Here is a 15,105-nt window from a genome sequence, read left to right on the forward strand (position 1 = left end):
GAAGATAAGACAAAAGTATTATTAGAAACATTTCCATTAACCATTTAAAGAAGTATTGAAATGGTTACTGGAACTGTTTCTAATAATACCTTTGTCTTATCTTCTGTGAAGTTTAATATGAAGCAGAATCAAGGTGGTGTGTTTATGCGTGTTGTTTCTATAACAATTCCGAAATTGTTCCACACACTATGCTAGATTGTTCTGTCAACAATCTAGCATGGTAACAGCAAACATACTTTATCTTCAATATTACAATACGGCATGGCTACCATAGCAATATAATATGGTTATAGTACCTATGCAGGTTGTTCCATCTACCATCTTACATGGCTGCTTCAACAAGACGTTCTTGTTCACACAGCCATACCGTATTGTAGATATAGTCATATAATATTGCAACTACAGCAATATAGTATGGTTACATCAAGTATAAAATTTGGTGCACCTACCCTGCTATATGGTTGTCTCAATAAGACAGTATTGTTAAAATAGCCATACGGTATTGTAGGTACTGTAATTTAGTCTTGCAAATACAACAATATATAATGGTTACAATGACTATACGGTATGGTTGTCCACCTGTTGTCCAACCATCTAGTATCTTTGCAATACCTATACGGTATAGTATTCGAACGAATATGGTATTGTAGGCAGAGCTATAAAGGTATAGTTGGGATGTAGCTGTATTGTAATCTGCATGGTAATATTGACTATTAACTCCGATTATAGTTAAATTTACAATACAGAAATATGGTACTATTGCACATATGTATGGTAACAATAACCCGGATTTAATAGCCATACCTGTATGCTATTACTGGCCATAAGCATAGCTGTCCCTATATAAGCAATACTATTCTGGTATTATTAACCATTTAATGGTTATGCCAACTATACCATTTTTTAGGGTGTAATAACCCCCCAAAAATAAAAGAAATTGGTTCAGCCGTATTAGCGTGATGAGGGAACAAAGGATTTGTACGTTCTCTTTTATAATATAGATTGTTGTGCATTGCACCTAACAACTATATACTAAAGGCTATATCTCCGAAACTTCTGCACATATTTTAACGAAATAAAGCTCAAATTGAAGAGCATTGCCCCCTTTATGATGTGAGTGCAAGCAGAGTCCTCTACCGTAGAAGGGAAGTTACCTTGTATATATCATATTTGGTACTTTCTAACTGTTTTTTGCAGAATATAACAGATTTTATACCATAATATGTCTCATTGCCTCATAACAATATGGCTGACGAATGAGAACCGAGGGGTAAGAACATGTACCATTCAGAACTACATACAGCGCACTCGGTATATGGTGCATTTTCTTTATTTCTTGATGAAAAAACAATAATTTTATACTATTAAGGGTTGAAGTTTTGGATCACCCTGTATATTTTTTCTACACAACTACCAAATATACTACCTAAGTGTTGCACACATGACGAAGGGGAAAGAAAATCTATAGATTACAACAAAAAATGTAAAAAATGAAGTTAGTACCTGTTGTTATACTTGAAGCAATTTAACCCTTGCAGGATTGATGAGACCACGTGACACTCATCTTAAGTCGAGAAAGTATGTCTTCAAACACTATTTTCTTCAATTTTCTTCAAAACTGTACTATTTGGTATAAATATGTTGTTAGGTAACATCTCAACAATATAACATATGTCATTTTTATATATATTATATTGTTGGGCATTGCACCTAACTACTATATACTAAAGGATATATCTCCGAAACTTCTGCACATATTTTAACGAATAAAAGCTCAAATTGAAGAGCATTGCCCCCTTTATGATGTGAGTGCAAGCAGAGTACTCTACCGTAGAAGGGAAGTTACCTTGTATATATCATATTTGGGGCTTTCTAACTGTTTTTTTTTCAGAATATAACAGATTTTATCCCATAATATGTCTCATTGCCTCATAACAATATGGCTGACGAATGACAACCGAGGGGTAAGAACATGTACCATTCAGAACTACATACAGCGCACTCGGTATATGGTGCATTTTCTTTATTTCTTGATGAAAAAACAATAATTTTATAGTATTAAGGGTTGAAATTTTGCATCACCCTGTATATTTTTTCAACACAACTACCAAATATACTACCTAAGTGTTGCACACATGACGAAGGGGAAAGAAAATCTATAGATTACAACAAAAAATGTAAAAAATGAAGTTAGTACCTGTTGTTATACTTGAAGCAATTTAACCCTTGCAGGATTGATGAGACCACGTGACACTCATCTTAAGTCGAAAAAGTATGTCTTCAAACACTATTTTCTTCAATTTTCTTCAAAACTGTACTATTTGGTATAAATATGTTGTTAGGTAACATCTCAACAATATAACATATGTCATTTTTATATATATTATATTGTTGTGCATTGCACCTAACAACTATATACTAAAGGCTATATCTCCGAAACTTCTGCACATATTTTAACGAAATAGAGCTCAAATTGAAGAGCATTGCCCCCTTTATGATGTGAGTGCAAGCAGAGTCCTCTACCGTAGAAGGGAAGTTACCTTGTATATATCATATTTGGTACTTTCTAACTGTTTTTTGCAGAATATAACAGATTTTATACCATAATATGTCTCATTGCCTCATAACAATATGGCTGACGAATGAGAACCGAGGGGTAAGAACATGTACCATTCAGAACTACATACAGCGCACTCGGTATATGGTGCATTTTCTTTATCTCTTGATGAAAAAACAATAATTTTATACTATTAAGGGTTGAAGTTTTGCATCACCCTGTATATTTTTTCAACACAACTACCAAATATACTACCTAAGTGTTGCACACATGACGAAGGGGAAAGAAAATCTATAGATTACAACAAAAAATGTAAAAAATGAAGTTAGTACCTGTTGTTATACTTGAAGCAATTTAACCCTTGCAGGATTGATGAGACCACGTGACACTCATCTTAAGTCGAAAAAGTATGTCTTCAAACACTATTTTCTTCAATTTTCTTCAAAACTGTACTATTTGGTATAAATATGTTGTTAGGTAACATCTCAACAATATAACATATGTCATTTTTATATATATTATACTAGCAGCGTTCACCCCGCTTCGCTGCGGTCGCCCCGGAACGCAATAAACTTTGTTACTTAGATAATTTTTACTTTTTCGCTTTCAAATTGCAGTAAATGTTAACATTATAGCGCCTGTCATTTATGTTAACCCGCCGAGTGACACGGTCATGCGGGTTGCATATAAATACGTTTATTTTTATACCTATGATGAACCAACAAAGGATTTGTACGTTATGGACACTTGAATGGTCAATTATCTCAAGACACTGGTAATTAAAAATTAAAGTGATATGATAAAAACCATCTAGGGTCCAAATCCTAATAACCCCCCAAAAATAAAAGAAATTGGTTCAGCCGTATTAGCGTGATGAGGGAACAAAGGATTTATACGTTCTCTTTTATAATATAGATTGTTGTGCATTGCACCTAACTACTATATACTAAAGGCTATATCTCCGAAACTTCTGCACATATTTTAACGAAATAAAGCTCAAATTGAAGAGCATTGCCCCCTTTATGATGTGAGTGCAACCAGAGTACTCTACCGTAGAAGGGAAGTTACCTTGTATATATCATATTTGGGGCTTTCTAACTGTTTTTTTTTTTCAGAATATAACAGATTTTATACCATAATATGTCTCATTGCCTCATAACAATATGGCTGACGAATGACAACCGAGGGGTAAGAACATGTACCATTCAGAACTACATACAGCGCACTCGGTATATGGTGCATTTTCTTTATTTCTTGATGAAAAAACAATAATTTTATAGTATTAAGGGTTGAAGTTTTGCATCACCCTGTATATTTTTTCAACACAACTACCAAATATACTACCTAAGTGTTGCACACATGACGAAGGGGAAAGAAAATCTATAGATTACAACAAAAAATGTAAAAAATGAAGTTAGTACCTGTTGTTATACTTGAAGCAATTTAACCCTTGCAGGATTGAAGAGACCACGTGACACTCATCTTAAGTCGAAAAAGTATGTCTTCAAACACTATTTTCTTCAATTTTCTTCAAAACTGTACTATTTGGTATAAATATGTTGTTAGGTAACATCTCAACAATATAACATATGTCATTTTTATATATATTATACTAGCAGCGTTCACCCCGCTTTGCTGCGGTCGCCCCGGAACGCAATAAACTTTGTTACTTAGATAATTTTTACTTTTTCGCTTTCAAATTGCAGTAAATGTTAACATTATAGCGCCTGTCATTTATGTTAACCCGCCGAGTGACACGGTCATGCGGGTTGCATATAAATACGTTTATTTTTATACCTATGATGAACCAACAAAGGATTTGTACGTTATGGACACTTGAATGGTCAATTATCTCAAGACACTGGTAATTAAAAATTAAAGTGATATGATAAAAACCATCTAGGGTCCAAATCCTAATAACCCCTCAAAAATAAAAGAAATTGGTTCAGCCGTATTAGCGTGATGAGGGAACAAAGGATTTGTACGTTCTCTTTTATAATATAGATTGTTGTGCATTGCACCTAACAACTATATACTAAAGGCTATATCTCCGAAACTTCTGCACATATTTTAACGAAATAAAGCTCAAATTGAAGAGCATTGCCCCCTTTATGATGTGACTGCAAGCAGAGTCCTCTACCGTAGAAGGGAAGTTACCTTGTATATATCATATTTGGTACTTTCTAACTGTTTTTTGCAGAATATAACAGATTTTATACCATAATATGTCTCATTGCCTCATAACAATATGGCTGACGAATGAGAACCGAGGGGTAAGAACATGTACCATTCAGAACTACATACAGCGCACTCGGTATATGGTGCATTTTCTTTATTTCTTGATGAAAAAACAATAATTTTATACTATTAAGGGTTGAAGTTTTGGATCACCCTGTATATTTTTTCTACACAACTACCAAATATACTACCTAAGTGTTGCACACATGACGAAGGGGAAAGAAAATCTATAGATTACAACAAAAAATGTAAAAAATGAAGTTAGTACCTGTTGTTATACTTGAAGCAATTTAACCCTTGCAGGATTGATGAGACCACGTGACACTCATCTTAAGTCGAGAAAGTATGTCTTCAAACACTATTTTCTTCAATTTTCTTCAAAACTGTACTATTTGGTATAAATATGTTGTTAGGTAACATCTCAACAATATAACATATGTCATTTTTATATATATTATATTGTTGGGCATTGCACCTAACTACTATATACTAAAGGCTATATCTCCGAAACTTCTGCACATATTTTAACGAATTAAAGCTCAAATTGAAGAGCATTGCCCCCTTTATGATGTGAGTGCAAGCAGAGTACTCTACCGTAGAAGGGAAGTTACCTTGTATATATCATATTTGGGGCTTTCTAACTGTTTTTTTTTCAGAATATAACAGATTTTATCCCATAATATGTCTCATTGCCTCATAACAATATGGCTGACGAATGACAACCGAGGGGTAAGAACATGTACCATTCAGAACTACATACAGCGCACTCGGTATATGGTGCATTTTCTTTATTTCTTGATGAAAAAACAATAATTTTATAGTATTAAGGGTTGAAATTTTGCATCACCCTGTATATTTTTTCAACACAACTACCAAATATACTACCTAAGTGTTGCACACATGACGAAGGGGAAAGAAAATCTATAGATTACAACAAAAAATGTAAAAAATGAAGTTAGTACCTGTTGTTATACTTGAAGCAATTTAACCCTTGCAGGATTGATGAGACCACGTGACACTCATCTTAAGTCGAAAAAGTATGTCTTCAAACACTATTTTCTTCAATTTTCTTCAAAACTGTACTATTTGGTATAAATATGTTGTTAGGTAACATCTCAACAATATAACATATGTCATTTTTATATATATTATACTAGCAGCGTTCACCCCGCTTCGCTGCGGTCGCCCCGGAACGCAATAAACTTTGTTACTTAGATAATTTTTACTTTTTCGCTTTCAAATTGCAGTAAATGTTAACATTATAGCGCCTGTCATTTATGTTAACCCGCCGAGTGACACGGTCATGCGGGTTGCATATAAATACGTTTATTTTTATACCTATGATGAACCAACAAAGGATTTGTACGTTATGGACACTTGAATGGTCAATTATCTCAAGACACTGGTAATTAAAAATTAAAGTGATATGATAAAAACCATCTAGGGTCCAAATCCTAATAACCCCCCAAAAATAAAAGAAATTGGTTCAGCCGTATTAGCGTGATGAGGGAACAAAGGATTTGTACGTTCTCTTTTATAATATAGATTGTTGTGCATTGCACCTAACAACTATATACTAAAGGCTATATCTCCGAAACTTCTGCACATATTTTAACGAAATAAAGCTCAAATTGAAGAGCATTGCCCCCTTTATGATGTGAATGCAAGCAGAGTCCTCTACCGTAGAAGGGAAGTTACCTTGTATATATCATATTTGGTACTTTCTAACTGTTTTTTGCAGAATATAACAGATTTTATACCATAATATGTCTCATTGCCTCATAACAATATGGCTGACGAATGAGAACCGAGGGGTAAGAACATGTACCATTCAGAACTACATACAGCGCACTCGGTATATGGTGCATTTTCTTTATTTCTTGATGAAAAAACAATAACTTTATACTATTAAGGGTTGAAGTTTTGGATCACCCTGTATATTTTTTCTACACAACTACCAAATATACTACCTAAGTGTTGCACACATGACGAAGGGGAAAGAAAATCTATAGATTACAACAAAAAATGTAAAAAATGAAGTTAGTACCTGTTGTTATACTTGAAGCAATTTAACCCTTGCAGGATTGATGAGACCACGTGACACTCATCTTAAGTCGAAAAAGTATGTCTTCAAACACTATTTTCTTCAATTTTCTTCAAAACTGTACTATTTGGTATAAATATGTTGTTAGGTAACATCTCAACAATATAACATATGTCATTTTTATATATATTATACTAGCAGCGTTCACCCCGCTTCGCTGCGGTCACCCCGGAACGCAATAAACTTTGTTACTTAGATAATTTTTACTTTTTCGCTTTCAAATTGCAGTAAATGTTAACATTATAGCGCCTGTCATTTATGTTAACCCGCCGAGTGACACGGTCATGCGGGTTGCATATAAATACGTTTATTTTTATACCTATGATGAACTAACAAAGGATTTGTACGTTATGGACACTTGAATGGTCAATTATCTCAAGACACTGGTAATTAAAAATTAAAGTGATATGATAAAAACCATCTAGGGTCCAAATCCTAATAACCCCCCAAAAATAAAAGAAATTGGTTCAGCCGTATTAGCGTGATGAGGGAACAAAGGATTTGTACGTTCTCTTTTATAATATAGATTGTTGTGCATTGCACCTAACAACTATATACTAAAGGCTATATCTCCGAAACTTCTGCACATATTTTAACGAAATAAAGCTCAAATTGAAGAGCATTGCCCCCTTTATGATGTGAGTGCAAGCAGAGTCCTCTACCGTAGAAGGGAAGTTACCTTGTATATATCATATTTGGTACTTTCTAACTGTTTTTTGCAGAATATAACAGATTTTATACCATAATATGTCTCATTGCCTCATAACAATGTGGCTGACGAATGAGAACCGAGGGGTAAGAACATGTACCATTCAGAACTACATACAGCGCACTCGGTATATGGTGCATTTTCTTTATTTCTTGATGAAAAAACAATAATTTTATACTATTAAGGGTTGAAGTTTTGGATCACCCTGTATATTTTTTCTACACAACTACCAAATATACTACCTAAGTGTTGCACACATGATAAAGGGGAAAGAAAATCTATAGATTACAACAAAAAATGTAAAAAATGAAGTTAGTACCTGTTGTTATACTTGAAGCAATTTAACCCTTGCAGGATTGATGAGACCACGTGACACTCATCTTAAGTCGAAAAAGTATGTCTTCAAACACTATTTTCTTCAATTTTCTTCAAAACTGTCTTATTTGGTATAAATATGTTGTTAGGTAACATCTCAACAATATAACATATGTCATTTTTATATATATTATATTGTTGTGCATTGCACCTAACTACTATATACTAAAGGCTATATCTCCGAAACTTCTGCACATATTTTAACGAAATAAAGCTCAAATTGAAGAGCATTGCCCCCTTTATGATGTGAGTGCAAGCAGAGTCCTCTACCGTAGAAGGGAAGTTACCTTGTATATATCATATTTGGTACTTTCTAACTGTTTTTTGCAGAATATAACAGATTTTATACCATAATATGTCTCATTGCCTCATAACAATATGGCTGACGAATGAGAACCGAGGGGTAAGAACATGTACCATTCAGAACTACATACAGCGCACTCGGTATATGGTGCATTTTCTTTATTTCTTGATGAAAAAACAATAATTTTATACTATTAAGGGTTGAAGTTTTGGATCACCCTGTATATTTTTTCTACACAACTACCAAATATACTACCTAAGTGTTGCACACATGACGAAGGGGAAAGAAAATCTATAGATTACAACAAAAAATGTAAAAAATGAAGTTAGTACCTGTTGTTATACTTGAAGCAATTTAACCCTTGCAGGATTGATGAGACCACGTGACACTCATCTTAAGTCGAGAAAGTATGTCTTCAAACACTATTTTCTTCAATTTTCTTCAAAACTGTACTATTTGGTATAAATATGTTGTTAGGTAACATCTCAACAATATAACATATGTCATTTTTATATATATTATATTGTTGGGCATTGCACCTAACTACTATATACTAAAGGCTATATCTCCGAAACTTCTGCACATATTTTAACGAATTAAAGCTCAAATTGAAGAGCATTGCCCCCTTTATGATGTGAGTGCAAGCAGAGTACTCTACCGTAGAAGGGAAGTTACCTTGTATATATCATATTTGGGGCTTTCTAACTGTTTTTTTTTCAGAATATAACAGATTTTATCCCATAATATGTCTCATTGCCTCATAACAATATGGCTGACGAATGACAACCGAGGGGTAAGAACATGTACCATTCAGAACTACATACAGCGCACTCGGTATATGGTGCATTTTCTTTATTTCTTGATGAAAAAACAATAATTTTATAGTATTAAGGGTTGAAATTTTGCATCACCCTGTATATTTTTTCAACACAACTACCAAATATACTACCTAAGTGTTGCACACATGACGAAGGGGAAAGAAAATCTATAGATTACAAGAAAAAATGTAAAAAATGAAGTTAGTACCTGTTGTTATACTTGAAGCAATTTAACCCTTGCAGGATTGATGAGACCACGTGACACTCATCTTAAGTCGAAAAAGTATGTCTTCAAACACTATTTTCTTCAATTTTCTTCAAAACTGTACTATTTGGTATAAATATGTTGTTAGGTAACATCTCAACAATATAACATATGTCATTTTTATATATATTATACTAGCAGCGTTCACCCCGCTTCGCTGCGGTCGCCCCGGAACGCAATAAACTTTGTTACTTAGATAATTTTTACTTTTTCGCTTTCAAATTGCAGTAAATGTTAACATTATAGCGCCTGTCATTTATGTTAACCCGCCGAGTGACACGGTCATGCGGGTTGCATATAAATACGTTTATTTTTATACCTATGATGAACCAACAAAGGATTTGTACGTTATGGACACTTGAATGGTCAATTATCTCAAGACACTGGTAATTAAAAATTAAAGTGATATGATAAAAACCATCTAGGGTCCAAATCCTAATAACCCCCCAAAAATAAAAGAAATTGGTTCAGCCGTATTAGCGTGATGAGGGAACAAAGGATTTGTACGTTCTCTTTTATAATATAGATTGTTGTGCATTGCACCTAACAACTATATACTAAAGGCTATATCTCCGAAACTTCTGCACATATTTTAACGAAATAAAGCTCAAATTGAAGAGCATTGCCCCCTTTATGATGTGAATGCAAGCAGAGTCCTCTACCGTAGAAGGGAAGTTACCTTGTATATATCATATTTGGTACTTTCTAACTGTTTTTTGCAGAATATAACAGATTTTATACCATAATATGTCTCATTGCCTCATAACAATATGGCTGACGAATGAGAACCGAGGGGTAAGAACATGTACCATTCAGAACTACATACAGCGCACTCGGTATATGGTGCATTTTCTTTATTTCTTGATGAAAAAACAATAATTTTATACTATTAAGGGTTGAAATTTTGCATCACCCTGTATATTTTTTCTACACAACTACCAAATATACTACCTAAGTGTTGCACACATGACGAAGGGGAAAGAAAATCTATAGATTACAACAAAAAATGTAAAAAATGAAGTTAGTACCTGTTGTTATACTTGAAGCAATTTAACCCTTGCAGGATTGATGAGACCACGTGACACTCATCTTAAGTCGAAAAAGTATGTCTTCAAACACTATTTTCTTCAATTTTCTTCAAAACTGTACTATTTGGTATAAATATGTTGTTAGGTAACATCTCAACAATATAACATATGTCATTTTTATATATATTATACTAGCAGCGTTCACCCCGCTTCGCTGCGGTTGCCCCGGAACGCAATAAACTTTGTTACTTAGATAATTTTTACTTTTTCGCTTTCAAATTGCAGTAAATGTTAACATTATAGCGCCTGTCATTTATGTTAACCCGCCGAGTGACACGGTCATGCGGGTTGCATATAAATACGTTTATTTTTATACCTATGATGAACTAACAAAGGATTTGTACGTTATGGACACTTGAATGGTCAATTATCTCAAGACACTGGTAATTAAAAATTAAAGTGATATGATAAAAACCATCTAGGGTCCAAATCCTAATAACCCCCCAAAAATAAAAGAAATTGGTTCAGCCGTATTAGCGTGATGAGGGAACAAAGGATTTGTACGTTCTCTTTTATAATATAGATTGTTGTGCATTGCACCTAACAACTATATACTAAAGGCTATATCTCCGAAACTTCTGCACATATTTTAACGAAATAAAGCTCAAATTGAAGAGCATTGCCCCCTTTATGATGTGAGTGCAAGCAGAGTCCTCTACCGTAGAAGGGAAGTTACCTTGTATATATCATATTTGGTACTTTCTAACTGTTTTTTGCAGAATATAACAGATTTTATACCATAATATGTCTCATTGCCTCATAACAATGTGGCTGACGAATGAGAACCGAGGGGTAAGAACATGTACCATTCAGAACTACATACAGCGCACTCGGTATATGGTGCATTTTCTTTATTTCTTGATGAAAAAACAATAATTTTATACTATTAAGGGTTGAAGTTTTGGATCACCCTGTATATTTTTTCTACACAACTACCAAATATACTACCTAAGTGTTGCACACATGATAAAGGGGAAAGAAAATCTATAGATTACAACAAAAAATGTAAAAAATGAAGTTAGTACCTGTTGTTATACTTGAAGCAATTTAACCCTTGCAGGATTGATGAGACCACGTGACACTCATCTTAAGTCGAAAAAGTATGTCTTCAAACACTATTTTCTTCAATTTTCTTCAAAACTGTCTTATTTGGTATAAATATGTTGTTAGGTAACATCTCAACAATATAACATATGTCATTTTTATATATATTATATTGTTGTGCATTGCACCTAACTACTATATACTAAAGGCTATATCTCCGAAACTTCTGCACATATATTAACGAAATAAAGCTCAAATTGAAGAGCATTGCCCCCTTTATGATGTGAGTGCAAGCAGAGTCCTCTACCGTAGAAGGGAAGTTACCTTGTATATATCATATTTGGGGCTTTCTAACTGTTTTTTTTTTCAGAATATAACAGATTTTATCCCATAATATGTCTCATTGCCTCATAACAATATGGCTGACGAATGACAACCGAGGGGTAAGAACATGTACCATTCAGAACTACATACAGCGCACTCGGTATATGGTGCATTTTCTTTATTTCTTGATGAAAAAACAATAATTTTATACTATAAAGGGTTGAAGTTTTGCATCACCCTGTATATTTTTTCAACACAACTACCAAATATACTACCTAAGTGTTGCACACATGACGAAGGGGAAAGAAAATCTATAGATTACAACAAAAAATGTAAAAAATGAAGTTAGTACCTGTTGTTATACTTGAAGCAATTTAACCCTTGCAGGATTGATGAGACCACGTGACACTCATCTTAAGTCAAAAAAGTATGTCTTCAAACACTATTTTCTTCAATTTTCTTCAAAACTGTACTATTTGGTATAAATATGTTGTTAGGTAACATCTCAACAATATAACATATGTCATTTTTATATATATTATACTAGCAGCGTTCACCCCGCTTCGCTGCGGTCGCCCCGGAACGCAATAAACTTTGTTACTTAGATAATTTTTACTTTTTCGCTTTCAAATTGCAGTAAATGTTAACATTATAGCGCCTGTCATTTATGTTAACCCGCCGAGTGACACGGTCATGCGGGTTGCGTATAAATACGTTTATTTTTATACCTATGATGAACCAACAAAGGATTTGTACGTTATGGACACTTGAATGGTCAATTATCTCAAGACACTGGTAATTAAAAATTAAAGTGATATGATAAAAACCATCTAGGGTCCAAATCCTAATAACCCCCCAAAAATAAAAGAAATTGGTTCAGCCGTATTAGCGTGATGAGGGAACAAAGGATTTGTACGTTCTCTTTTATAATATAGATTGTTGTGCATTGCACCTAACAACTATATACTAAAGGCTATATCTCCGAAACTTCTGCACATATTTTAACGAAATAAAGCTCAAATTGAAGAGCATTGCCCCCTTTATGATGTGAGTGCAAGCAGAGTCCTCTACCGTAGAAGGGAAGTTACCTTGTATATATCATATTTGGTACTTTCTAACTGTTTTTTGCAGAATATAACAGATTTTATCCCATAATATGTCTCATTGCCTCATAACAATATGGCTGACGAATGAGAACCGAGGGGTAAGAACATGTACCATTCAGAACTACATACAGCGCACTCGGTATATGGTGCATTTTCTTTATTTCTTGATGAAAAAACAATAATTTTATACTATTAAGGGTTGAAGTTTTGGATCACCCTGTATATTTTTTCTACACAACTACCAAATATACTACCTAAGTGTTGCACACATGACGAAGGGGAAAGAAAATCTATAGATTACAACAAAAAATGTAAAAAATGAAGTTAGTACCTGTTGTTATACTTGAAGCAATTTAACCCTTGCAGGATTGATGAGACCACGTGACACTCATCTTAAGTCGAGAAAGTATGTCTTCAAACACTATTTTCTTCAATTTTCTTCAAAACTGTACTATTTGGTATAAATATGTTGTTAGGTAACATCTCAACAATATAACATATGTCATTTTTATATATATTATATTGTTGGGCATTGCACCTAACTACTATATACTAAAGGCTATATCTCCGAAACTTCTGCACATATTTTAACGAATAAAAGCTCAAATTGAAGAGCATTGCCCCCTTTATGATGTGAGTGCAAGCAGAGTACTCTACCGTAGAAGGGAAGTTACCTTGTATATATCATATTTGGGGCTTTCTAACTGTTTTTTTTTTCAGAATATAACAGATTTTATCCCATAATATGTCTCATCCCTCATAACAATATGGCTGACGAATGACAACCGAGGGGTAAGAACATGTACCATTCAGAACTACATACAGCGCACTCGGTATATGGTGCATTTTCTTTATTTCTTGATGAAAAAACAATAATTTTATAGTATTAAGGGTTGAAATTTTGCATCACCCTGTATATTTTTTCAACACAACTACCAAATATACTACCTAAGTGTTGCACACATGACGAAGGGGAAAGAAAATCTATAGATTACAACAAAAAATGTAAAAAATGAAGTTAGTACCTGTTGTTATACTTGAAGCAATTTAACCCTTGCAGGATTGATGAGACCACGTGACACTCATCTTAAGTCGAAAAAGTGTGTCTTCAAACACTATTTTCTTCAATTTTCTTCAAAACTGTACTATTTGGTATAAATATGTTGTTAGGTAACATCTCAACAATATAACATATGTCATTTTTATATATATTATACTAGTAGCGTTCACCCCGCTTCGCTGCGGTCGCCCCGGAACGCAATAAACTTTGTTACTTAGATAATTTTTACTTTTTCGCTTTCAAATTGCAGTAAATGTTAACATTATAGCGCCTGTCATTTATGTTAACCCGCCGAGTGACACGGTCATGCGGGTTGCATATAAATACGTTTATTTTTATACCTATGATGAACCAACAAAGGATTTGTACGTTATGGACACTTGAATGGTCAATTATCTCAAGACACTGGTAATTAAAAATTAAAGTGATATGATAAAAACCATCTAGGGTCCAAATCCTAATAACCCCCCAAAAATAAAAGAAATTGGTTCAGCCGTATTAGCGTGATGAGGGAACAAAGGATTTGTACGTTCTCTTTTATAATATAGATTGTTGTGCATTGCACATAACAACTATATACTAAAGGCTATATCTCCGAAACTTCTGCACATATTTTAACGAAATAAAGCTCAAATTGAAGAGCATTGCCCCCTTTATGATGTGAGTGCAAGCAGAGTACTCTACCGTAGAAGGGAAGTTACCTTGTATATATCATATTTGGGGCTTTCTAACTGTTTTTTTTTTTTCAGAATATAACAGATTTTATCCCATAATATGTCTCATTGCCTCATAACAATATGGCTGACGAATGACAACCGAGGGGTAAGAACATGTACCATTCAGAACTACATACAGCGCACTCGGTATATGGTGCATTTTCTTTATTTCTTGATGAAAAAACAATAATTTGATAGTATTAAGGGTTGAAGTTTTGCATCACCCTGTATATTTTTTCAACACAACTACCAAATATACTACCTAAGTGTTGCACACATGACGAAGGGGAAAGAAAATCTATAGATTACAACAAAAAATGTAAAAAATGAAGTTAGTACCTGTTGTTATACTTGAAGCAATTTAACCCTTGCAGGATTGATGAGACCACGTGACACT

The sequence above is a fragment of the Thermobia domestica genome, chromosome 18, assembly GCF_964235325.1.
Source record: "Thermobia domestica chromosome 18, izTheDome1.hap1.1, whole genome shotgun sequence".
Lineage (NCBI taxonomy): Eukaryota > Metazoa > Arthropoda > Insecta > Zygentoma > Lepismatidae > Thermobia > Thermobia domestica.